At 41.2% G+C, this 27700-nt stretch overlaps 1 protein-coding gene across 3 annotated transcripts in view; it reads right to left on the bottom strand.

Annotated features, from left to right (window-relative positions):
* LOC126076683 (mastermind-like protein 3) overlaps window positions 1-27700 on the bottom strand; it is a 377776-nt gene that overhangs the window by 308566 nt on the left and 41510 nt on the right. Inside the window, exon 2 of one of the 3 annotated variants that reach the window (XR_007517584.1) lies at window positions 2477-18002. The exons of the other annotated variants lie outside the window; for them this stretch is intronic. The gene's annotated coding sequence lies outside the window, so the exon portion shown is untranslated. Of the gene's footprint in view, window positions 1-2476; window positions 18003-27700 lie in introns of those variants that run through there. 3 annotated transcript variants of the gene reach the window in all.

The following is a 27700-nucleotide window of genomic DNA, read 5'->3' as shown; positions in this document are numbered from 1 at the left end:
GAGGGTAATTAACTTTTAGGGGGTCTAAAATAGACCAACCAAAAAAACCCACTGCCGTCAAGTCGATTCCGACGCGTAGCCACTCTATAGGACAGAGTAGAACTGCCCGATAGTTGAACAGCCAAGGCTGTAAATCTTTACGGAAGCAGGCTGCCACATCCTTCTTCCATGAAGCAGCTGGTAGGTTCAACCTGCCAACCTTTTGGTTGGCAGCCGAGCACTTTAACCACTGTGCCACCAGGGCTCCTCCTAAAACAGGCAAGGCTTAGCAAATCCTGAGGATAATTTCTGGAATAAAACTCGTTAATCAGGAAGTTAGGTTTAAGAAGATAAAAAGAGAATTGATTAAAATTATTGATTGGAGGACCAAAATCTCCATTACGTATTAAACTATGCAATAAAAAATTGGTTTACATTTAGCACAAAAATTAAATCTGATGCTTTATTATTTGTTTGTTTTGGTTTATTCTTTCAGAATCTAGTTTTTAAGCAGCTACTTGGGCTTAAAGCTGAAGAGCCATCACCATATCAAGTTCTTCGAATGTACAAGTCTTCCTCATATTAATCATTTAAAACGACTTGTCTGGAACTGTCAAATGACCAGACTCTCCACCTGTTCTGTCTAAAATATTTCCTTTTATTTAGGGCCTGAAAGACCATGGATCGAAACACAGAGGTAAAGAGGAGGCCTCTTGATGTGGATGATGAAAAAGAGATGATGGTTGGGTTGAGCAAACATATATTCTGAGATAAGAGAAGCCACTGAGAGAAAATGATGAGAAAAAGAAAACAAAATCTACCGGGAAGTACCATGGAAGTCATCAATCTCTAGATTATAAGGACTTAAAAGAGAACCATCACTAACCACCACAATCTTTGAACTCCAAATCACGTACATAACAGAATACACACTGGGCTTAGCCTATGCAAACTCTAGAGAATCACCACTTTCGACCACACATATACACTTGCCATTCCAGAATGGGTGCCATGGTCTCATTCTTCTATGCATTTACTCATGCTGGCTCCTCAGCCTGTAACTCCCTTTCCTCTTCATCTACCTCCCAATTATGTATTCACGCTTTAATGACCAGCCCCACCATGAGCTCCTCTGGGGAGTTACAAGCCCCTGCTTTGTACTCCTTGGTGCATATGTTTATTACAGCACTTAACAAGCTGTACTGTAATCATTAAGTCCTTCCCTGGGTCTCCAACGAAGCTGTGAGCTCCTTGAAGGCAAGGCTGCTCTTGGACATCTCTTGAAAACACATGGTAGGAAAAAAAATACATGGAGTCTGGAGTTAGACACACTACACTTGAATCTTGGTTTTGTCAAGGTTCTTCTCTGCAAGAGTATTGTGAGGATTAAATAATTACTTAACACATACTAGGTGCTCAACAGATGTTTGACTCTACTTCCTCCTGAATACCAGTATCAAGCAAAATACCCACCATTTAGTACACATTCAATACACATGTATTGAATTAAATTGAATCCCTAATACTTTGATCAATTATGTTCCAATGGTATAAAAAGGTAATTTCACTTACTCTTGTTACCTTAGACTTGAATATTCAGTAATATGTCAAAGAAGGCACCCCAGGTAAAATATCAGAAGATGGGGCCACACTGTCAGAGCCGTGCCATGAAGCACCCACCGCCTCATCTGTTGTGCCTGACAACAAACTGTCCCGCCCAGGGAACTTCTTTTTAAACTCAACGATACCTCCTTTTCCTCAAATATAACATGGAGATTGAAGCATACATACTTCTTATTATACCAAGGTAGTGTGGTTAGATGAGAACTAGAAAGCTAGCTTCAACTTCTTAAGACCAGGCAGCACACAAGTTATGCTTACTTTCGCTTAGTACTTGAAGGTCTCAGTTCGAGGCATTTATCAAGTTTGAAGGAAAAAGAGAAGAAGAAAAGGAAGAAAAAAGAGGTTTGCAAACTGTACTTGACAAAGAGAACCACCCCACGTTTGAATGTATCCTACTTCCACATAGATTCACTCCAAAAAGGCATAACAGGATATAACTCCATACTCTATGTATTATGTAGAGGGCTCCATTAGGGTTCTACGGTAATGATTTCTTGCCACTTCTTACTAGCAAAAATTCAGTGAAGCTCTCTGGAAAAAGGACTCAGACCTCTTTCCGTGTGCAGAACTGGTTCCCAAGCCCCCGAGCAAAGCTTCTAGACCACACAGTGCCTCCTTGCCACTTCTGCAGCCACTGCATGATCACATTAGCTCCAAGGGCAAGCAGAAAGGCACGGCGTTAATTATACGGGTGCAAGCAGCAATGCAACATCCAGAAACATTTTTTTTTCTCCTTTGAAAAGTCCACTTTTATTAATAAAAAGTAAAAACTCCAACTTCTTCAGAATCACCTAGAGCTTTTAATGGAAATTTTTTCTTCAACTAGGCTAGCTTTTCTCCAGCTGATCCTATAAACACGGCTGGCAATCCCCCCCCCCCCGCCCCAGTGCCTCTAACATATTTTCACTTAGCACCCGTTTGATGTATAAGATCTGACAGCCCGGCAGTTACAGGCCACCTGCATCACTGTCACCATGACAACAGTGAAAGACAATCCATGATCCCATGCCCTGGTCACACGTTTCAATGCGGCTTATCTGTCCAAAGCCACTGAGTCTAATGGAAGAGAGTAATTACCATCTTCCACTCATCATCAAAATTCCCACCATATAATGCTCTTCAAAATTATTTTATTCCTCTCACATGGCTGCTTTGCAAAAACTAAAAGAAATCTTAAGTGGGAAGGGGAGTAGGTGGGAGAAAGGGGAGGCTGTAACTGGTATAAACTGTAGCCGACTGTGCTTGAACTGTCGCTTTGCGGCTGGGGAACATGCCAGCCAGCAAGAGGGACACATAAACACCTCCAGCTCACCAGGTACCATCTTCAGACTTTTTTTTTTTAATTTGGGTAGGGGCATTCACCCACCAACTGCCGTCGAGTCGATGCCGACTCATAGCGACCCTATACGACAGAGTAGAACTGCCCCATGGGGATTCGAACTGCTGACCTTTTGGTTGGCAGCCGCAGCACTTAACAACTACGCTACCAGGGTTTCCAGTAGGGACATTAGCCTGTAAAATTTCTCAATTTGGGTCTATTCTAAAGCCATTCCATTACCACCACTGTAACCCTTGCACAGGTAAATGACCACCCTACTGTAGTATGTGGCCGTCCCGGCAACACCAAACTGTGTGGCAGCTCACGGCAAAAAGGGCAGAAATCAGGAATAAGCAGAGGCTTCAATATGATCACTTCTACAATCATTTTTTCCAGTATTCTTCAAACACTCTCCTCCACACTCTAGTAATAAAAATGGATACTTGACTGCCTGGCTGTTGGGAGTCAGTACTACACATTCTTAGCGATGGGTTCAACCTTGTCTATGAGGAAAGTCTCATTCGCACAGCATTAAAAAAGTGAATTCTGACCAGCAAACACTTTGTGGGAAACTACGGAGAAAACCGCTTACAGGAAAGAGTAATTAAATTTAACAGTAGAGTCAAAAGTCACGTGGACTTTAAAAGCCAACTAAACAACAAAACTGGACAAAAGGCCACAGAGAAAGATAACCCAGCAGGTACAGGTGGTTCACCTTTTGGTAAGACTGCTCCACCCTTTAACATCGTTTTCATTGAAATTGTCCACTCATTAACTGCCAAGAAAGTTACATGAAATGATGCCTAGCTTTGTGGTTAACAGTAAATACTCCTAAGAAGATAAAATATGCAATTTGATATGACAGAATAAGTATCAATCCACAAAAAGAAAAAAGTGGTGTAATTTTAAGTATAAATAATCAACTCTTAGGTTAGTATTTGTATACCTGTCAGAATAAACCCAAAATATTTTATTTATGGTTAAATCTTAAAAACCCCAGTCATAAAACATTTAGCCAGCTGTCAAAACATTATAGTTATAAACCTGGTATTACCTGTACTATACATTAAACACGGCATTATATACATTGTACAACAAACATGGAAAATTTGATTAATCAAAGGCTTCTAACAGCCGTTTTAATTATTTGGTGGCTAAGCGCAGCGCAGGTCCTTTTACCTTTCTCTTGATGACCCACTGGCCACCTTATTGTTCATTAGCAGGTCTCAGAAGAAGCCAGAAAAAGATATTATGAGTTGAAATCTGAGTCTCCTAAAGAAAAAAGTCAATAGTTTCATAATTTTCTATAGGACACTACACATATAGATACTTGCAAACACAGACGTTCAGTTTTCTCTGGCCAAATGGCAAACCGATGACCAATTTGACCAACTTAAAAAACTCTGATGGAAAAATTTCATGTAATCATTTGTGAATTTCACTTAGTCATCCCAGCTTTGTCCTCCTACCTTTTACGGTGGGGTTTCATAAACATCATTTAGGTTAACAAGGGCTAGATAAATATTAATGTCTTGACAGAACAGAGCTGGAAAACTCAAGTCGCCATTGGAAAAGGAAATTTCCTGTCTCACCCGGTAGAGAACAAGAAAATTGAATGAGACCTGTTAAATTCAACTGTTGGTAGGCTGCACGAACATAGGATGACTTCTTTTTTCATTTGAGTCTTCTCCCACAGTCAGGGAAACAAATCAAAGCTATAACATAAGTATCTATTATACATCTCTAGAACGTAGAAACTTTAATCAGTGCTGTTAACATTAGGAAAAAATGAACAACTTTTGACAATCTCCTTCCAAGAATACTCGTAAGTAATGAAGTAGATCGAAGAAGCACTTACTGAAAGTACACTTCCTAGTTTCCTAGTTGAATCCCACCACTACCACCAGCTGCTGCCGAGTAAACTCTGACTCATGACCACTCCACGTGTCTCAGCTCTCATTCAACTAAGTCCTTGGGTGCTGCCAACAGTTAATGTGCTTGGCTGCTAACCAAAGGTTGGAGGTTCAAATCCATCTAGAGGTGCCTCAGAAGAAAGGCCAGGGATCTATTTCCAAAAACTCTGCCATTGAAAACACTATGGAACCCAGCAATCCCAATCCTAGGTATATACCCAAAAGACGTGAAAGCCAGAACGTACCAATGTTCACTGCAGCACTTTTCATGATAGCCAAAATGTGGAAACAACCTAAATGTCCACCAACAGCTGAGAGGATAAACAAAATGTGGTGTATACACACAATGGGATATCACTCAGTCATAAAGAGAAATAAAGTCCTGATAAATGCCACAACATGGATAAACCTTGAAAACATTATGGTGAGTGAGATAAGTCAGTCAAAAAATGACAAATACCAGTACTGTGTGATCTCACTTATATGAAATAAGCAAATACATGGAAACCAAAAGTTGTTAGTGGTTACTGGCAGCGGGAGGGAGGTGCAAGGGGGGAGTTTTTGCTTAGGAGGCATTGAGTTTACATTAATGGTGGTGGAATAATTTCATAATGGGTAGTGAGAACAGTTGCTCAACTTGAAGAATGGAATCAATGTTACTGAATCGTAATGTAGATATTGTTGAACTGGCATATGTTTTGTTGTGTATATTTTCATCAAAATTTAGGAAGAAAGAAAGGGAGGGAGGGAGAAAGAGAAGAAGGGAGAGAGAGAAGGGGAGGGAAGGAGGGAAAGAAGGAGAGAGGAAGGAAGAAAGAAAACAAACCCTATGAAGCATGGTTGTACTCTGACACACATGGGACGTTCCTGAGTCAGAGTTTACTCGGCAGCCGCTGGTGGTAGCGGTGGAATTCAGCTAAGAAACTAGGAAGTGTACTTTGTAAAAAATGTGTATTTGATCTACTTAATTACTTATGAGTATTCTTGGAAGGAAACTGAAGAAAGTTGTTCATTTTTGCAGATTGGTTCTTTTTTTCATAATGGTTAACAACACTAAAATTTCCGCATTCTAGAGGTTTATAATAGATTCTTGCAGCTTTGTTTCCCTCACTTCGGGAGAAGACTCAACTTAAATGAAGAAGGAAGTCATCATATGTTAGTGCAGCCTACCAAAAGTAACAGGCTACCAACAGTACTATCTTCTTAAGCCTTCTTTTAAAAGGATCTTCTCTATTACACCACCTTATTTGAAAAGAAAACTCTGAAAACTGGGCCAGAAACCTCCTCTTTAGGAATCCATAAGCTCTCACAACCAATACACAGTGGAAATATTTGTTCTCCCACTTCCGGCTTGTCTATTCCTGTAGTCCCAGTCCTTGGCCTCCTCAGCCATTCTTTGTTTTCTTGGTCTTGACATTTTTGAAGACTTCAGGTCCATTCCTCTATAGAATGACCCTCGATTTGGGTCTATCTGATGTTTCCTCATGACTAGATTCAGGTTACGAACAGAAGTGTTGCCGTGTCCTCAGTACATCATATCAAGTGGCACATGGTGTTGGTTTGTCTCTATATTGGTGATATTATCTTGGATCATTGGGTTAAGGTGGGATCCTTCAGGTTTCTCTACTATACACTTACTATTTTTGCCTTTGTAATTATTAAATATTTTGTGGGAAAGATACTTTGAGACTATGTAAACATCCAGTTTCACTTCAAAGTATCACCTACCAGTCTTAATCACACAGTGATGACTTTGTAACTCTATCATTCCTGTTATATTGATTAGTTGGCACTATAAACACTTTTGTTTCTTCCTATCTATTATTCAATTTTTATATTCACATAAACTTGGGGATTCTAGTTTTATCAAACTGGTTATAATCTATTATTTTTAATGTTCAAATTCTGTTTGGTCAGTGGGAGCCTGTCATAGATTGAATTGGGTCCCCCAAAAAATATGTGTCGACTTGGTTAGGCCATGATTCCCAGTATTGTGTGGTTGTCCTCCATTTTGTGACCATAATTTTATGTTGAGAGGATTAGGGTGGGATTGTAATGACACCCTTACTCAGGTCACCTCCCTGATACAAAGTAAAGGGAGTTTCCCTGGGGTGTGGCCTGCACCACCTTTCATCTCTCAAGAGATAAAAGGAAACGGAACCAAGCAGAGAGTAGGGGACCCCATACCACCAAGAAAGCAGCATCAGCAGCAGAGTGCGTTCTTTGGATATGGGGTCCCTGAACCTGAGAAACTCCTCAACCAGGGGAAGACTGAGGACAAAGGCCTTCCTCCAGAGCTGACACAGAGAGAAAGCCTTCTCCTGGAGCTGAAACCCTGAATTGGGACTTGTAACCTACTAGACCGTGAGAAAATAAATTTCTTTTTGTTAAAGCCATCCACTTGTAGTCTTTCTGTTATGGCAGCACTAGATGACTAAGACAGAGCGCATCAAGCTGGCTCTTGTGTCCTTTTGATTCTTTGAGTACTTCTCTACTTTCCAGGCCTATGTTGTACTTTCCCTGTCCCAGCCCACGAATGTAGCCTTTTCTCCAAGTCAGGCTCTAGTCTATATTTTTAAACATAATATGTCGACATGATGTTCTCCAAGGCTATGATGCAAATACATTAAAAGAAGCAATGTAAAAATAAGAGTCAGTTTAATATAGAACTGGTCAATCTGTAGAAAACAGCCAACGGGTGCAGAGCAGCCTTTTTCACGCACTCTCTCCCAGGGACATCAGAACTGGCTTCACGTCTAGTCACACGTGCCTGGGCTATGAAAGCAATGGGGCAACTTATGATCAAGAGAGAAGAAAGGTGAAAATAGGCTGATGAGCGTTCCAAAGCAATACTGTAGAATGGTGGAGACGAAGCACAGCATGCTGGGCAGGCTTCCCTGGACAGTGCCAAACTTAGCAAAGACGCTTTTCAGAACCAGTAGAGCCCACCCAGGGGAACCGTGAGGAGGGGTTATCAGTTCCTTTCCTTCCTGGGCTGGTACTGGGTCATTTATCACATTTAATTTGTAATATACTTGCCCAGTAAACAGATTCTGGTTCCTTTTTACTTACGGTTGTATACGTGATATGTGACTGATCTGTGAAGTAGAAAATACTGTTATCTGTTTTTTTTTTTTTCCCCAGAAAGAAAAAATAAAGCATAGGGAGTTGGCGACCTTCCATACAATGCTCAGAAGCAAGGGCAGGGTCAGGTTTTGTGACGCCTTAAGTCTGACATTCTGTCCTTTAAGAAAAATAAATAAAAATTTCTAATACAAAACAAAGCACGACTACACAAAAATGTCTAGGGCCTCTTTTAGAATTTTGTAAAGGGCTGTGCAAACAAAGGCACCTGAGTTCAAGCTTCATTAGCCTCGTAGTAAAAGTCCACCTCTGCTCAGAAGTCGTTCTGGCTTCTTGCTGCTGACCCCAAGTTTGAGCAGAAGGAGAGTATGTCTTCAAGGAGGCCAGACAGACTACCTCCTACTGGCTCAGAGAGTCAGACACTCCAAATTCTACATCAGTGAACAGTTCCAAGGACATACCTACCGAATGGGCTTCAAATCCCACCACTAGCTTTCAAAATTAAAGCAGGAAAGCAACCAAGAACTCCCACAAAACCATGAGAGCAATCTATTTGGCAGAGGGGGGGAGTCCTCATGCTGTTTGTCAGCAAACATCACCTGTACGCAAACGCCAGCCTGTCTACCACAAGTGAAGTGGCACTACAGCAAGGACACCTAAACCCCCAAGTCAAACTAGGATGAACATCCCATCCAAAGTTACAGAGGCAGCTTAGAAGTGGACCTGGAAATTCAGGCTAACAGGTATTGCTGCTCTCCACGCCCAGGGGAGAACTCACATTTGGGATCTTATTTTTAAGTTCTCTGTTATTTTATCAGCCTCACCTTCCACTGCTCCCACCCCATACTTCACACCCACTGACCCTAGCCAACGTTTGCTGAACTCACATTCACACCGCCACCCCCTCATGTTATTGATCAAGCTGCTTGCTCTGTCTGCAACAGCTTTCCAGTCTCCTCTGCCTAGAAAAACTACTTACCCTGCAAGATCCACAGCAAATGCCAACTCCCTGTTCTGTCTACCCTGCCATGCCCTTTATCCGCTCCTTTTGCCCTACAAAAGTTGAATGAAATCATTCCAACCTCTGTGTTCGCATAATATTTCTTTCCAAGTCTATTAGCGCCCTGAGCACTTTATACCGTGCAATGGCATGAAGAAACCTCACCAGCTACATTCCCACAAGGCCCCGTATCCACGTTCTTTTTTGAATCTCCAGAAATCTCAACAGTGCCTGGCACAGAGGGGCTTTAAAAAAAATGTTTCCTGAACTAAAGACTGTTGCCAAAATGCAAGCGTTCTTTTTCCTTTTACCGAAGCAGAAACTAATCTTAAGTAAAATGAACTGCAATTTCTTAAAATCATGCAGCTGTATATAACTGCACTGCAATCAAACTTCTGATGTTTTTAGGCACCTCCTTCTCTTGAAACCCTTCTTAACTAGCTTTGACAAAATATCAATGTATTGCTACTCAATTAGTTTTGTGTATGTGTGTCTTTTTTGTTTTAAAGCTTTTTATTAGTGAAATTTTTAAACATACGAAAAGCGGTCAGAATAACGTAACGAACTCCTACCTTCAACTTCAAAAACTACCAACTCATAACCTATCTTGTTTCATCTATAACATACCCACTCCCCCTCTGCATATGCCATTAAAGGAAATCCATGTCACCATCTCATATCTCTAAATATTTCAGAATGTATCTTGTAGGGTCGCTACGAGTTGGAATCGACTCGACGGCACTGGGTTTGGTTTTTTTTGGTTTATCTTTAACAGTTACGGTCTCTTCTCAAAGAAATAACCGTAATACCATTATCATGCCTAAGAGGCCTTTAACAACAACCCTTAATATCATCAAATATGCAGTTAGAGTTCAAATTTCTAATCATTTCCTTTTTTTCTTTTTTTTTTTCTGGTACTAAGTGAAGAAACACTGTTACTTTATACAACTCATAAGCAAATTGTCCCATTTAAATAAAAAGCCCCAAACTCACATCCTATGGAGCCATAACATTCCATGGGGCAAGACACATAAAGTCTCCCTTCAATGCAATGTACTAATTAAGCTGCTGAAATCTGCCTAAACATTTGTCCTGTATAGATATGCAAAGGAATTTTTCAGTTCATTACTTTCTCCGCAAAGATTTTATTCCACAGAGACCTCCACATGAATTAGCACTGCTTTAGAGTTTTTTTTTTTTTAGAGTTATTCATAGCCCATAACAATACATTTTACCTTTTCAAGCACATGCTTTTCTTCTTCCTGAAACTCAAACGCTCACTCTCAAATACCACAAATGCTTTCACTTATTTTTCACTTTTAAAATAAAACATTGCTAGAAAAAAAAAAATTGCCCTCAATGAACATCGTAAACAAGTAAAGTATTGCATAGCTACCAAAGAGCCCTGACAGTTTTTACCTAGGTATGCACATTAACACCTAGGAGTAAATGTGTTTACATCCACAATAGCACAAAACAGTGACTGGAGAAGACCAGCACCAGGATAAGTCTGGGAAGTAACCTGCCCATCTTTAGGCAGATTCCAGGATTACAGGGACGCTTGGAAGAAAGCAAGTGAGAGACTCAAGCGCAGTTCTATAAATTCATTTCTTGATGAGTCTGGACACATAAAAGAGATTCCTTAATTTAGAATTAGAAACTACTGCATGTTGTTGTTGTTAGGTGCCACCCAGCTGATACTGCCTCACAGTAACCCCACGTGACAAAGAAGAACTGCCCCACAGGGTTTTCTAGACTGTAATCTTTATGGCCTAGTCCTTCTCTCTAGGAGCCACTGGGTAGGTTTGAATTGCCAACCTTTTTAGTTAGTAGCCAAGCATTTAACCATTGTGCCACCAGGGCTCCTTGATAAAGAGCATAAAGTAAGTGCCCTCAATTTATGCAACTGAAGTGTTTCTGAAAAACTGAATACAAATAATCAAACACCTCCATGAGGGAAATCTTGCCATTAAATGACTACTTAGGCAAAGCGTTTGAAAAATTAGAATTATTTTTTATAATGCCAAACTACCCTTTTTAAATTTAGATTTTAATATAGAGAGTCTTCCCATGAAATATACAAAGTTACTGGATGTGCAAATGACAATTTAAATATACAAATCTTTACTAATTCGAAACCCTCGTGGTTTAGTGGCTAAGAGCTATGGCTGCTAAGCAAAAGGTCAGCAGTTCGAATCCACCAGCTGTTCCTTGGAAACCCTACCGGGCAGCAGTTCTACTCTATCCTATAGGGTCACTATGAGTCGGAATCGACTCAGTGGCAGTGGGTTTGAGTTTTGGATCCCTTTTTTATTTACCGTGTTAATCTGTTTATCATACTCTTTTACACAAGGTAAAAAAGACCATGTTACAATCAACACAAATTCTGAACATCTGGGCTCAAAGTGATCAAGTCATACTTTATTCCCATATTCTGAATTTCTTGTTTTTTTTGTGTGTGTTCAAAACAGCTCCATCCTACACTCAGAGCCCCCAGGGAATCAGAGGAATAGGCCCTTGTTCAGGAGGTCCTTATTTAAAACTGGCCCTCGTGTGCTACTCACGTGGTGTCCTGGGGAAGACAACCACGCAAGAAATATCCCTCTTGCAATTTCAGGGCTACTGCCAGTCACCAGAAACCAAGAGGGTATCTATTCCACTACAGTACAAGGATGGGCAGGCTGACAAAGAAACACAGAAGACAACTCAAGTCACTTGGATACAACTGCCTGGGTTCAATTCCTTCCAAAGTCATGCTAGAAGCTGCCACTCTAATCTCAGGCACCAACCTCACTGCTTCGAACAGCTGCCATTGCCTCCATGCCTTCAGCTTTGGCCACTTCCAGACTAAACCCTTAAAAAAAATTAGAGCTGGTTTATACCCTACAGGGCAGGAAGTGAATCATGCTTTACTCAGCTGAAACCACAACAGGATTTAAGGAAGCTAGAAACAGTCAACCAAATTGAGTCAGTAACAGTTATCTTGTAAAGAAGTGTCACGGGATTGTTGCTGAAGACGAAGGATTAGAATTTTGGATTTACATCTCCCCTCACAGGGTGGACTTTTAAAAAGCACAGTGCACTTTACATACGAACACACAGGAGAGCTGCTTATGTCACCGTCTGCAATGTGTGTTCTCAGAGTACTCCCACTAAGAATCTAGGCACCTCCACTTGTTTTAGAATCTCTGGCTTGCACAACAGGCCCAGTTCCAGACTTGGACTCTCCTTCCTCTTCCTCAGCAGAATGAAAAAAAGTTCTGCTTTTTGTTCTCAAATTGCAGATTTCTCTAGTCTCCCCTTTCATCCTGAGTGTGATATGTGGTGATTTTTTAGGGTGTTAATACAAAGCAAGGAGTCCTGGCAGCGTAACAGTTAAGAGCTTGGCTGCTAACCAAAAGGTCAGCAGTTCGAATCCACCAGTGGTTCCCTGGAGACCCTATGGGGCAGTTCTACTCTGTCCTGTATGGGGTCGCTATGAGTCGGCATTGACTGAACGGCAAAGGATTTTTTTTTTTTAATACCAAGCAAAATCCTAATTATAAGGAAGGCCATTATCTTATACCTTACTTACTATAATCTAAAAGCAAATGTTTGGCGTTCCTAATTATATTGATCCAAATACCTTAACCACTCATTATTCTCTCTCAAGACATTTAAAAGGTGTTTCTAATAGATAAAACCAAAACCAAACCCATTGCCGTCGAATCAATGCCAACTCATAGTGACCCTATAATTCCTAAATTTACACTTTTACTTAGCGCACTAGCCACACAAAAATCTGAACTCCAAAAATGAAGTTAAATTTGAATATAATTTTGTGTATAAGCATACCCCAAATACAAAACTATGATTTATAAAATACATTTCCTTAAGAAAATATTCACGTGATCTGTCAGTGACAAAGCAAAGTATTCCACAACAGAAGTCCTTTGTAAAATGTAGTTTCTTCTAAAATTCACAAGACACATCAAAATCATAAACCAAGAATCGGAAAATTGGTCTGATCTAATGTCACGTTCTCGGGTTTCATAAAAATACAAATGAGAAGTTTCTAAATTACAGCCGTATCTTTAATAAAGTTACAGAAGCCTGAGATGATCAAAGGGGCAGAACAGGTTCTGTAAACACATCAGACAAGTTCAGAGGTCAACAGTTCAGTTGAAAGAACAGAATTTTATCTAGTAAGTCTCAGGGCAGTTTGTGTGTGCATGTTTTTAAGGCTTTATATGAAAATATACAAAGAAATAAAACCCAAAAAGAACACACTAAATTCAACTTTTTTTTTTTTTTTTTAATGCTCTGAAATGAGAATCATGACATCCACAGTTGCAACTTCTTCAGAGTCTACGGTTAGGCTCCTGCCAAAAAAGATTTTCTGTCATATCAGCTACAACTTTAAGTCTAAATATTTAAGGGATTTAGGTTTTTTTTTTTTTTTCCTACTGTGTTCAGTCTTTGAAAAAATAGTCAGGAGTATAGACTGGAACCCAACTGCCTCAATTTAAGCCCTGGCTTTACCACTTACCAGTTGTAGGACCTTGGTCAAGTCACTTAGCCTCTCTGTGCCTTCTGTTTCCTCATCTGTAAATAGCCTGCCTCCCAAGGTTGCTTTGAAAACTAAATGAGTTAATAAATGTAAAACGCTTAGAACGGTGCCTGACAGAGCAAGTGCCAGAGAACTTGTATCATCATCATCATCATCATCATCATCCACATCACATATGAGAATAAAGTAAACGAAAAAATCCAAATCCGGAGCCATCAAGTTGATTCTGACTCATAACGACCCTGTAGGACAGTGCAGAGCTGCCCCACAGGATTTCCAGGGAGCGGCTGGTGGATTCAACCTTTCGGCCTCTTGGTTAGCAGCTGAGCTCTTAACCACTGTGCCACCAGGGCTCTATGAGAATAAGGCAGCAGAACTATAACCTTAACTATCACTGGGGCCTCTATCTTCTAGTGTGAAAAAAAGGAAAGTTTCTACTAAGAAAGGAATTCCTAGGCGGTGCAAATGGTTAATGCCCTCCGCCACTAACCAAGAGGTTGCAGGTTCAAACCCATCCAGAGGCTCCTGGGAAGAAAGGCATGGCCTGGTGACCTGCTTGTGAAGAATCATCCATTGAAAACCCTACGAAGCGCAGATCTACTCTGACACATACGGGGTCGCGATGACTCAGCGTCAACTTGGTGGCTTTTTTTTTTTTTTAACGAGAGAGAAGTATATAACATTGAAAACAGTTTGGAAAGCCCTGATTCATTCCTTTGGTCAATATTTATATTACAGCCCACTGGAATTGAACAAGCCATAGCAGGGGAAGGGAGCAGAATATTTTCTTCAATTGCAAAAATCACATGCATAACAGCCACTGCTGATTAGCTGATGCAGGTGAACTCAATTCTCCCCCAAGGCCTCTGATGGCACATGGGGAAGGACACAAGGTCCTTCATTCTAGATACAGCCATCCAAACCAACCAAATTATTTGTTGGCAAAAGATCTGGAAATTAATGTAAGATTTCTAGCTAGAGAATGGGAGTCAGAAGCAGCTTCAGTTACAGGTACCTTCAATGCACAGCCTAAAAGTCAAAGTCTACGACAGCACTTGCTACAGAATTCAAGGCAAAAGTTTGGTGGGAGGTAAACCTGTGTCATGGATTGAATTGCATCCCCCAAAAATATGTGTCAACTTGGCTAGGTCATAATTCCTTTGTATGATTGTCTACCATTTTATCATCTGATGTGATTTCCCTGTGTGTTGTAAATCCTATCACTATAATATAATAAGATGGATTAGCGGCAGTCGTATCGATGAGATCTACAAGATTAGATAGTGTCTTAAGCCAATCTCTTTTGAGATATAAAAGAGAGAGGTGAGCAGAGAGACACCAGGACCTCATACCACCAAGGAAGCAGCACCAGCAGCAGAGCACCTCCTTTGGACCTGGGGCCCCTGTGCCTGAGAAGCTCCTTGACCAGGGGAAGATTGACAACAAGTAATCTTCCTCCAGAGCCAACAGAGAGAGAAAACTGTCCCCTGGAACTGACACCCTGAATTTGGACTTGTAACCTACTGGGCTGTGAGATAATAAATTTCTCTTTGTTAAAGCCACCACTTGTGATATTTCTGTTAGAGCAGCACTAGATGACTAAAACAACCTGTTTTCAAAATTCACCCTGATGAGGTCAATCTCAAGATCTTGTCCTCACATCCAACCTCACCCAATATAAAAACCTACTCAGTTTTCCTCCATAACCGTTTCTGGAAACCATTTTAAAAGATGATACTGTAATCAACAATTTTTAATAGATATGCTTGAGATGGAATTGTAACCATTTGTGTACTAATTTTGGGTGTACAGGAGAGGAACCCAGACTCAATAACCACTGACGCCTTGTATTATATTAGGTAGAAATAGATTTAATTCAACTAATTTGAGATCTTCCTGGATACGCTTTTCTCCCCTTTCTTTCTCTCACCTCACACTCCATTTATGGATATGAACTGGTACCTAAATCTAGTCACTGTAGGCTTCTTCAATGCCACCCTCTAAAGCAACACTTTGGGACACACAGTATTTATGCATTTGAAAACGCGTGTTTTTCTGTGGGCAACATCTCTAAATCTCTCCATTTAGTCAACTACTATTAGCTATTCCAGAGAAGCAAATTAATAATTATTGTAGACTTGAAAAGAGACTTCCAATCACAATCAAGTTTGTCTCCTGAGGTTCAAAGCTAACCAAAGTGTGACGCCTACAAGGTGAATCTGAGTGCCTCGCCTAACGAGTAATGAGCAGTATTAAATTACAGGTTACTACCGACACCTTGTACAAAAAGCTGCACATCCAAGCTAGATGACGTTTTATAAAAGCAGTTATTAACAGGCGACAAATTAACAAAATCTTTGGTTAAACTGCTATCATTCTTGTTTCCCCATTTCCTATTCCTACATGGAGCTGTGCAAACGTGCCTGATGGAGATGACTATTTCAAGGGCGCCCAATTCTCAGGCATCATGCTTCCACGCTGTGCAAACGTGCCCGACGGAGATGACTATTTCAAGGGCGCCCAATTCTCAGGCATCATGCTTCCACGCTGTGCAAACGTGCCCGACGGAGATGACTATTTCAAGGGCGCCCAATTCTCAGGCATCATGCTTCCACGCTGTGCAAACGTGCCCGACGGAGATGACTATTTCAAGGGCGCCCAATTCTCAGGCATCATGCTTCCACGCTGTGCAAACGTGCCCGGCGGAGATGACTATTTCAAGGGCGCCCAATTCTCAGGCATCATGCTTCCACGCTGTGCAAACGTGCCTGACGGAGATGACTATTTCAAGGGCGCCCAATTCTTAGGCATCATGCTTCCACGTTAATCTTTTGCATTTGGTTGCATATAATCCTTTTCCCACAGTTCTAATTTTAGGTATAGTTAGTCCATCCAAATTAATCTTTTTCCATAGAAAGACTGGTCACAGCTAAGATCTAATAGTTTCCCCTTCATTTTTTTTCTTTTTCCCTCATAGACAAACATATGGATTATGTCAACTGTTCTTTTTACTCTCATTTTTCTTTTTGAAATGACCAACAGATAGGGAAAAGGTGTCCTTTGTTACTTGTCCTCAGAGCTAAAACATCACAATAACATATAGTTTGCAACTCAACAGCATCATTAGGATGGGGTTACATTTTGGTGATTTTTAACTGCTACTTATAAAAACCATATACATGCAGTAGTTTTAGGGAAACAGAGCACTTCAAGAATCAAAACAAATCTTTGGACTAAAAACTGAATCCAGACTAAGGGACAGACTTAACTTTAAGCTTTTAATATAGTCTTCATTTTTCTAAGTTTACAGAAGGGCTATTTTCTGAAAACCCTGCCATTGGGTACGCTACAGGGAGAAACCTCAAAAGGCAAAGTCATTTCTTTTGGGCACATAACTATGGTGGGCCCAGATTCAGATTCTTGGTTTCTTCAAGCTTGTTTTATTTTGCACAGTAGTCTCTGAAGCCAAAAGATTTGGCTGCTCCTAATTGTGGCAAAGAAGTACAAATATCAGTGTTTTACTGGGACTTATTACTATGGCCCAGATGAAAGTTAAAATGTTAAAGACTCCTTATTTTCACATAAATAATCTGACCTTAAATGCCGTGGATGACTATCTCAGCTACTTCACAACATCTTTCTCTTGATTCTAATAGTAAACAAATCCCAATGTTTTTCTAAAACTCCATCAGAAATGTTCTCTTGCTGGTAATCATGCCTAAACCAACACTTTGACTTTCTTCCCATTAAGTGGCATCTAACTCAAGTTTTATAAATCAAAATAAAATTTAAATATACTAGCAGTATTCGTACTTAAAAGATATTGAGGGAAATTATTTTTCTGAAGAGAAAAGCTTTGACAATGGGAGTTATCAACCTTGAGTCCACTCTGTAAAACTATTTTGAAAATCTGTATTTCTGTGCCATCATCTTTTAAAAACAAAGTACACCGATATTTAACTAAACATTACGTAAATACCTGTAAGTACTTGAAGTACTTAGAGTTTTGATCCTACTGATAAAGCTGAGGTTTCCTGAAACACTATTCTCACTGCCCCATCCCCCAATCTCTCCATTCTCTACTAAACCAATATGGTCATATGTTAAATGTAAGACAAAGATAGGAAATAAATGGTTAATCTGAGCATTTTGAACTTCTTCCAGGTAAAGTTCTATAGCTTTTTAAAGAGATAGCCATAATCAGGAAAGAGCCAGCCCTCTTGGGGCAGGTGGAACAGGGAGGACAACTCAGTCAATTGGCATAACATAGCTTAAAAAAGGTAATGCGCTACATCCTAGTTTGATGAGTGGTGTCTAGGGTCTTAAAAGCTCGTGAGCAGACATCTAAAATACAACTACTGGTCTCCTCAACTGGAGCAAAATAAAAAGAAAGAAACCAAAGACCGAAAGAAGAAACTAGTCTACAGGACTAATAGTCTACATGAACCACAGCCTCACTTACCTTGAGACCAGAAAAACTAGATGGTGCCCGGATATCACTCCCAACCGTTCCAACCAAGGACACAATAGATAGTCCTGGATAGAATGGGAGAAAAATGTAGATTGAAACTCAAATTCCTAAAAAAGGCCAGACTTACTCAACCAGTAGAGACTAGTGGAACCCCTGAGAGTATCGTCCTGGAATATCCTTTAAACCTGGAATTCAAACCACTCCTAGTGGTCACCTGTCAACCAAAAGATACAGTGGCTCTTAAAATAAATAACATCACCCGTGAGTACCATACTCCTAACGGTCAACATTTACCCTAGACCAAAGATGAGAAAGTAAGGGGGCGACAGGGAAGCTAGATTAATGGAAACAGAACAACCAGAATGGAAATAATGAAAATGCAGACACACTGTGAAAAGTCTAACCAATGTCACTGAATAATATGTATGCCATTGTTGCTGTGTGCCATCAGGTCGATTTCGACTCATAGAGACCCTATAGGACAGAGCAGAACTGGCCCATTGGGTTTCCATGGAGCGGCTGGTGGATTCAAACTGCATACCTTTTGGTTAGCAGCCTGAGCTCTTAACAACTTTGCCACCAGGGCTCCACGAATAATATGTATAGAAACTGTTAAATGAGAACCTAATTTGCTATGTAAATTTTCTCCAGAAACAGTAAAATATTTTTAAAAAAGAGCTGGCACATTTGGGACCACAGTTACTTTTCTACCACACTGTAACTCTATATTTATTTATCTCCACCTTGACCCAGAAGAGGTTTAAAGTAACTTACAAAAACACATATGCAATATACCATAAATTAATTATAGGGGATTGGTTATTTTGGAAAAAGGAAAAAAAGTATGCATACATATATATAAATACCCATTGCTGCAGAGTGAAATCCAACTCATAGCAACCTATAGGACAGAGGAGAACTGCCCCATAGGATTTCCAAGGAGCAGCTGGTGGATTCGGACTGCTGACCTTTTGTTTGGCAACCACAGCTCTTAATCACTGAGCCACCAGGGCTATATATACATAACACACACACTCACGCACACACGCACGTACACAACATATGCATAATAAAAAATGTCTGAACAGTTATATGGCCAATTTCTTAACACATGTCACCTTTGAATAGTGGATTACGGATTTTTCTTTACAAAGAAGATGCATTTTTTAAAGTTTTTTAAAAGTAGACAAGCAAATTGATTATTCTAAGATGTCCAATGGCTGAACTTCCTTGAACATACTTTCATATTCATTCTTGTGCTCTCTCTCTCTCTCACAGATTAACTTTAACTAGGTCTTCTATTTCCTGGTTCCGAAATTTGATCATTTCAGAGGAATCCCCTCCACAGCAACAGAAAAAGCACAGCCTAACCCATCAGGAGGACCATGTCTGAAGTCCATTGTTATTCCCCTCCATTTAGATCTGAATGAATGAGATGAAACATTTAAAAAGAAAACAAAAAACCTCGAAGAAAAATTTAAATCCTTCGTAAGGTTTCTGGGGTAGGATAAGGTAAGACCATTTTTTTAATGCAGCCTCAAGACAAATAATACTCTTTGTATCACATTTCTCTGCAAGCCCCAAAGTGACTAAGGTTTCAAATTCAAAGCCCTAAGTTTTACTTCAGTGTTTTAGGAAAAACACAGATTTCCCTCCACATGTTCCAAACATATACCAATAACCACGTACTAGCTTTTCTCACTTCTCAAACTTCCATATTTCCCATAAGTCATCCAAATGCTTGTCTTTCCAGTGGGCTTACTTTTTACCCTTGTCTTTAAGGTTTTTAACATCACACAATTTGCTGTGTCTCTCCAAAGCTTCTTGAACTTCTAGTCTTTATCTACCATGCAGTGCACAACTGTCATATGTTAGCATATATTAGCATCGTGAAACCTGAGACAGAAAAAAATGCCCAAGACACTACTTTCTTCATTAGCCCCTAAATGTACCCAAGGCAGCTTTTTGCAACTCCTAACAGGTGACTGTCAGTTTGTTGTACTCTGGTGGCTTGCATGTTACTGTGATGTTGGAAGCTATCTTAATGGTATTTCAAATAACAGCAGGGTCACCCATGGTAGACAGGTTTCCAGACTAAGACAGACTAGGAAGAAAGGCCTAGCAATGTACTCCAGAAAATTTGCCAATGAAAACCCTATGGGTCACAGTAGAACACTGTCTATTTGGACATGTCATCAGGAGGAATCAAACACTGGAGGAGAACATCATGTTTGGTGAGGTAGAGGGTCAACGAGGGCGAGGGAGGTCCTGGGTGAGATGAATTGGCACAACAGCCACAATGACGGCCAGGAACATGCCAGCAATCACGAGGATGATGCAGGACTGGGCAGCGCTTCATTCTGTGGTACATAAGATCGCCGAGAGTTGGAGTCAACTCGATGGCAGCTATTTATCTACCTATCTGTACTCTGTCTGTCCCTCTGTCTGCCTAATGCAGTGAAGCAACCTCCTTAAACTGTACTAAGTCTGGTTAGGAAAGTCTTCAGAAGGGAAAAACACTCAGAAAGGCATTTCCAGGTCTCGTAATTTGGAAAGACGTAATAGCCAGTAGGAAGTGCTCACTCAAGAGCCTGGGGACACGGCACATGTTATCCCTGAGAAGCACAATAAAATCTAGGTGAAAGAAGAAAAGGAGCCAAAAGCTTTCACAAAATAGAAGCTCAGGCACCTCTTCAGAAAGCAGAACAGCCAAGCAAAGGTAGATTCAGTGTTTCAAACAGCAGCCCCCACCATATGCAGATGAAATATTTAGGGCTACCAGGCTTGTTTCCAACTCCAGTTGGTTTTGAGATGACCCTTCTTCACAGTCCTTTAGCCGGCAAATTACTAGATAATATGGATTACACCTCGTCCTTACTACAGGAAAACCCGTGGTGCAGGCAGCAGAAAACCAAAACCAAACCCATTGCATCAAGTTGATTCTGACTCACAGCGACCACGTAGGGTTTCCAAGGTTTTAAATCTCTACGCAAGCAGATCGCCACGTCTTTCTCCCTCGGAGGTTTCAAACCCCAGACCTTTCAGTTATTAGTTTATCACTTTAATCCCTGCACCACGAAGGCTCCTTGCAGAAGCAGAGCCACCCTGAATTAAAGGATTAGGATCATGAATACAGCAACTGTTCAGCACCTGAAACTCCCATGGAAAAAAAGTCTCTGCAGGTTGATACCCAGTCTACAAATGCCCTATGTCCAATGCAGAGCATGGCTCTGTAATGCAGAAAAAGCAAATTCTTCCCAAAGAGATAATTCTAGAAATTAATTGTTCTCTAATGTTCTTTAATTAAAGAAACTGGACAATGATTTTGGTTTTAATTAAGCCCAACTTTAGCTTATTTTTCAGTATCTTGAGTTCATACATATTCAATAAAAAGACACTTTAACTGAGATCAGAACAGAAATCAACGTTAAAATATATAAACTGATACGCACTAAAAACATATTTAAAAAATAAAAGCTATTGAAATGTATTTTGAAACAATGAAGAGTTCAGCATACCAAAAAAAAAAAAAAAAAATCAATGATAATCCCATGACTTTATTCTTCTTGCCTTTTTAAAGTATCCAAATTATATCATACACATATGCTTAACTCATACACAAGGCAAACTAACTGACCACATCACTCGTATGTATAGGAGAAGGTATAGGTTTTAAAGAGGCAAAACTGTAAATCAATTGATGAACCCTCTTTTAAAACAATAAGGACTATAATGTTGTTGTTGTTAGGTGCCGTCGAGTCAGTTCCGACTCATAGCTACCCTATGTACCACAAAACAAAACACTGCCTGGTCCTGCGCCATGCTCACAATCATTGTTATGCTTGAGCCCACTGTTGCAGCCACTGTGTTAATCCATCTCATTGAGGGTCTTCCTTTTTTCCACTGACCCTCTACTTTACCAAGCAAAAAGAACTACAACAGGCATTGTAAAATAAACAAACAAAAAAAGTCAAGAAAAACAACAACTATAAAACCCATGGAAACCCTGGTAGCACAGTGGTTAAATGCTACGGCTGCTAACCAAAGAGTCAGCAGTTTGAATCCACCAGGCGCTCCTTGGAAACTCTATGGGGCAGTTCTACTCTGTCCTATAGGGTCGCTATGAGTTGGAATTGACTTCACCGGCACTGGGTTTGGTTTTTTTGGTTTTATAAAACCCATAGGTAAGCAAGACATCTCCATCCTCAAGAAGTTTACAAGCTACTTGAGAGGAGGCTCCTCTCTTGAATGCGAGATCTCCTTGCTACCTCCCTCCATTCCCATACAGTCTAACCCCTCTTCTTCCACACTTCTCATCCATTGGCTCCCCTCCCACCATCCCACTGCAACTACTCTGACAAAAAGCCACAAGCTTCTAGTTGCCAAATCCCAAGGCACTATTTGCTATTGATCTTGCTGCATGTGATATTGCTGGCTATACTCTCTTTAGTTTTCACCACTCACCACTCTCCTGGTACTCTTCACCAACTGACTGTTCCTTCTTGATGTCCTTTTGAAGATCTCCGCCAAAAATAAGTTGAATGTTGTGTTCCCCAGGATTCCTGTCCTTGTTCTTCTCCTTTCATAACATACATAGCTCTTCACCAATTTCATCCACTATGAAGTTTTAGCCATCTTCAGTGTCTATAACTGCAGGTCAGACCTCCGTGCTAAATTCAAGGACTGTTTTTTTATACCAAATGCATAGTCAACAAAACACAGGTAAACATCCTTCTGGTAGTCTCTGCTTTCAGCCAGGATCCATCTGACATCAGCAATGATATCCCTGGTCCCACGTCCTCTTCTGAAACTGGCCTGAATTTCTGGCAGTTCCCTGTCGATACATTGCTGCAGCCGCTTTTGAATGACCTTCAGCAAAATTTTGCTTGTGTGTGATATTAATGATATTGTTCTATAATTTCCACATTCGGTTGGATCACCTTTCTTGGGAATAGGCATAAATATGGATCTCTTCTAGTCAGTTGGCCAGGAAGCTGTCTTCCATATTTCTTGGCATAGACGAGTGAGCACCTCCAGCGTTGCATGTGTTTGTTGAAACATCTCAATTGATACTCCATCAATTCCTGGAGCCTTGTTTTTCGCCAATGCCTTCAGAGCAGCTTGGACTTCTTCCTTCAGTACCATCAGTTCCTGATCATATGTCACCTCTTGAAATGGTTAATATCGACTAATTCTTTTTGGTATAATGACTCTGTACTCCTTCCATCTTCTTTTGATGCTTCCTACATCATTTAATATTTTCGCCATGGAATCCTACACTACTGCAACTCAAGGCCTGAATTTTTTCTTCAGTTCTTTCAGCTTGAGAAACGCCGAGCATGTTGGTTTTCCATCTCCAGCTCTTTGCGCATGTCATTATAATACTTTACTTTGTCTTCTCGAGAGGCTCCTTGAAATCTTCTGTTCAGTTCTTTTACTTCATCAATTTCTCCTTTTGCTTTAGGTGCTTGACACTCAAGAGCAAGTTTCAGAGTCTCCCCTGACATCCACCTTGGTCTTTTCTTTCTTTCCGGTCTTTTCAGTGACCTCTTGCTTTCTTCATGGATGAGGTCCTTGATGTCATTCCACAACTCGTCTGGTCTTCGGTCACTAGTGTTCAATGCATCAAATCTATTCTTCAGATGGTCTCTAAATTCAGGTGGGATATACTCAAGGTCATATTTTGGCTCTCATGGACTTGCAAAGGCATTCAACTCTGTGGATCATAACAAACTATGGATAACACTGCAAAGAGTGGGAATTCCAGAACACTTAATTGTGCTCATGAGGAACCTTTACATAGATCAAGAGGCAGTTGTTTGGACAGAACGAGGGGATGCTGATTGGTTTAAAGTCAGGAAAGGTGTGCGTCAGGATTGTATTCTTTCACCATACCTATTTCATCTGTATGCTGAACAAATAATACGAGAAACTGGACTATATGAAGAAGAAGGGGGCATCAGGATTGGCGGAAGACTCATTAACAACCTGCGCTATGCAGATGACACAACCTTGCTTGCTGAAAGTGAAGAGGACTTGAAGCACTTACTAATGAAGATCAAAGACCACAGCCTTCAGTACGGATTACACCTCAACATAAAGAAAACAAAAATCCTCACAACTGGACCAATGAGCAACATCATGATAAACGGAGAAAAGATTGAAGTTGTCGAGGATTTCATTTTACTTGGATCTACAATCAACAGCCATGGAAGCAGCAGTCAAGAAATCAAAAGACGCATTGCATTGGGTAAATCTGCTGCAGAGGATCTCTTCAAAGTGTTGAAGAGCAAAGATGTCACTCTGAAGACTAAGGTGCACCTGACCCAAGCCGTGGTATTTTCAATTGCATCACATGCATGTGAAAGCTGGAAAATGAATAAGGAAGACCGAAGGAGAGTTGACACCTTTGAATTGTGGTGTTGGCAAAGAATATTGAATATACCACCGACTGCCAAAAGAACGAACAAATCTGTCTTGGAAGAAGTGCGTCCAGAATGCTCCTTAGAGTCAAGTCAAGGATGGCGAGACTGCGTCTTACATACTTTGGACACGTTGTCAGGAGGGATCAGTTCCTGGAGAAGGACATCATGCTTGGCAGGGTACAGGGTCAGCAGAAAAGAGGAAGACCCTCAACAAGGTGGATTGACACAGTGGCTGCAACAATGAGCTCAAGCATAACAACGATTGTAAGGATGGCGCAGGACCGGGCACTGTTTTGTTCTGTTGTGCATAGGGTCGCTATGAGTTGGAACTGACTCAACAGCACCTAACAACAACAACAACATATCCAAATGACTACGGGTCATGCCTTCAGGATGAACCATCAGTCCACTAAACTTTGCATGTCCATAACTGAACTGATCATCTTCCCCCAAAAACCTAAGGCACTTCCTATATCTCCTATGTTGGTTAGCAACACCAACATCTAAGCCAGGAACCTGGAGGTATTCCCTGATTTCTCTCAGTCTTCCCTGTCTCCTCAATAAATTACCAGTCGACTCCAACTCAAGGCAATCCCACGTTTGTCAGAGTACAGCTGTGCTCCATAGGGGTTTCAATGGCTAATTTTTTGGAAGCAGATCCTCAGGGCTTTCTTCCAAGGCTCTAGATGCAATCAAACTCCAACCTTCCAGTTAGCAGCCAAGTGCACTTTCACCTTCCTTAATACTCTTTGAAAGTGGTCTCACAGACGTCTCCTTCTCTACCTACCACTCACCTACTGCAAGCCCTTCAATATCACTTGCTGGTGTATTCAGCAGTCTCCTAACTGGCCTCCCTGCATCTAATCCTTGTTTAAAAACCATACAGTTGCCTGAGTGCTTGATCGAAAGTCTACTGACCTCTTCACTCCGTTGTTTACAAACTTTGGTGATTTTCCTCTTCACCTATATCAGGGCTTAAGCTCCTGACAGAGGCATATAAGGTCCTCTGTGTCTTAACGCCTGCCTATCTTACCAGCCTCTTCTTCTGCTACTTTCCACCCCAAACCTTCTGCTTCAACAACACCAACATGCTCATGATTCCCTGCTCACGCTGTATTTCGCACCTCCATCCTTCATCCACCCAAACCCTCTTGCAGCTCCTCCAGGAAAGGGGCTGTAACACAGCCAAAGTGTCATCCCAATGTTTTGCCCAGCATCTGGCTCACAGCAGGTTCCATGGTAATGGCCAGCGATCAACAATGGAAGACAATCTGGGGCAGGTCCAAAATGAATGACCAGAGATAAAAGGTGCTGAGGGGATTTGGGCTCACATTGAGAGTAACTGCAATGGGGCTTTAAGCATGCTAAACCCTTTCCACACAAGAGGTACAAGACAGCAAGCAAAGTCTCGACTCCTCCTTAAAACACCTGCCACAAACCTAGACATGCTCTATATTTTTGAAGAAAACATGTTGGCTACCCGCTGAGCCTGCCATCACAAGGCACAAGGGTGGGCATCTTGGTGATGTGCTGATAACAACAGCTGATATTTACAGAATTCTGACTGTGAATCCAGAACTCTACTGAAATTTCTACATGAATTATATCACCCAGTGCTCATATCAACACTATGAGGCAGGAACTACTGTGATCCCCACTTTACAGGGAGGGAAACTGAGGCCGAGAGATCAAGTAACTTTACTAAAGGAAGAGAGATTGAATATTAAGAACATTACTCACCAGAAAGCAAGCTAAACCTCCATACTGACTTCACTTAGTTCACAGAATTGTACGTGTACATCAGGGGCTGACCGTGAATGAAAGGTGAAAAGAGCCGATTGTGTCATCAAAGATTTGAGCCACTGCTTCCATCAAACAGAGTGACTTCACAGACAGCATCACCAGCACATCCTGGGGACCTGAGTGACATGACAGCCTGCTCCTCTCCTCCCAATGCAGCTCCTTCCCCTGTGCCCTGCCTCTCTTTTGCTCCCTCATCTGTCCATATTCTTCTCTGGTTTGCTCCAAACTTCTTCCACTTTACATTATGAAGGAAGGGTGCATTAAAAAACTTATTATCATCAAGTCAATTCTGACTCGTAGTGACCCTACAGGATACAGTAGAACTGCCCCACTGGGTTTCCAAGGGTGTAATCTTTTCAGGAGCAGATCACCAGGTTTTTTCCTCCAACGGTGCAGCTGATGGGCCCGAACCACGGACCTATCAGTTAGCAGCCGAGCGCTTAACCACAGCACCACCAGAGCTCCTCAGGGTGCATTAGAACATATAAAAAGCAAAATCTCTCCTTCATAAACAAAGGAGAACTCATTACCTCAGGAGAACCAGAAGCCAAAAACATGAACAGACTCAAGAAGGATTTAGAAGAATTCACGGATGAGAGAACTTTGGGGGTTCATAAAAAGGGAAAGATGGCCAGGGCAGGATGGAACTTTGAGAGGAAACCTTGTGCCATGGGACAACCATGCTTGGCTATAATATAAGGGAGCCCTGGTGGTACAGTGGTTAAGCACTCGGCTGCTAATTGAAAAGTCAGCAGTTCAAAGCCACCAGCCGCTCCGAGGGTAAAAGATGTGTGACAGTCTGCTTCCATAAAGATTTACAGCCTTGGAAACCCTGTGGGGTAGCTCTACTCTGTCCTATAAGGTAGCTATGAGTCGTAATTGACTCAACAGCAACAAGTACTATATCCGAAGTACAATTCTAGGCCCAGCAGACAGGACAGGGGACAAAAGAGACAAAAATCCCTGCCTTTATGGAACCTCAAGCTCTAACCACTAGTTCCTGCTAGAGAGTATCAGCTCAAGGCTCACCTTAGGCCACCTGATCTGTGTAGCAGAGGCTTCCTCCTAACAGCCAAGGGCCTGGCACTTGGAAATCTCTCTGCGTACCATCAAAAGAGGGTCCACACATGCAGGCCCTCAACACACGGAGCTCCAAAGGCGCTGCTCTAGCTCTGTAGATTTGCACTCAAAGCCCAAATAGGATGTTGACTTTGGCAATATGGGAGGAGAACAAATTGATAGAGACAGTGCATTCTGAGAAGAAGCATGGCTAGTGGGCCATATGTAGGAGCCAGGGACAGAGCTGACATGCAGGCAACCCAGAGCATTACCCTGTCCTTAAAGTCAGGGCAGAGTAGACAGGCCCAGTCAGGGAATAAGCGGTAACAAACGGCATCTGGGTGTGGATCTTCAAGAGTTCCCTTCAACCATGCTCCACCAACACAGGTAAATAAATCTCCCAAAGTCTTAAATCCAGCAGTCTCCCCCAGGACCAGCATCGAGAGGTAATCAGACACAGCAGCCCGTCAAACAGA

Source organism: Elephas maximus, chromosome 5 (assembly GCF_024166365.1).
Source record: "Elephas maximus indicus isolate mEleMax1 chromosome 5, mEleMax1 primary haplotype, whole genome shotgun sequence".
NCBI classification, from domain to species: Eukaryota; Metazoa; Chordata; class Mammalia; order Proboscidea; family Elephantidae; genus Elephas; species Elephas maximus.
This window is presented reverse-complemented; position numbering and strand designations above follow the sequence as displayed.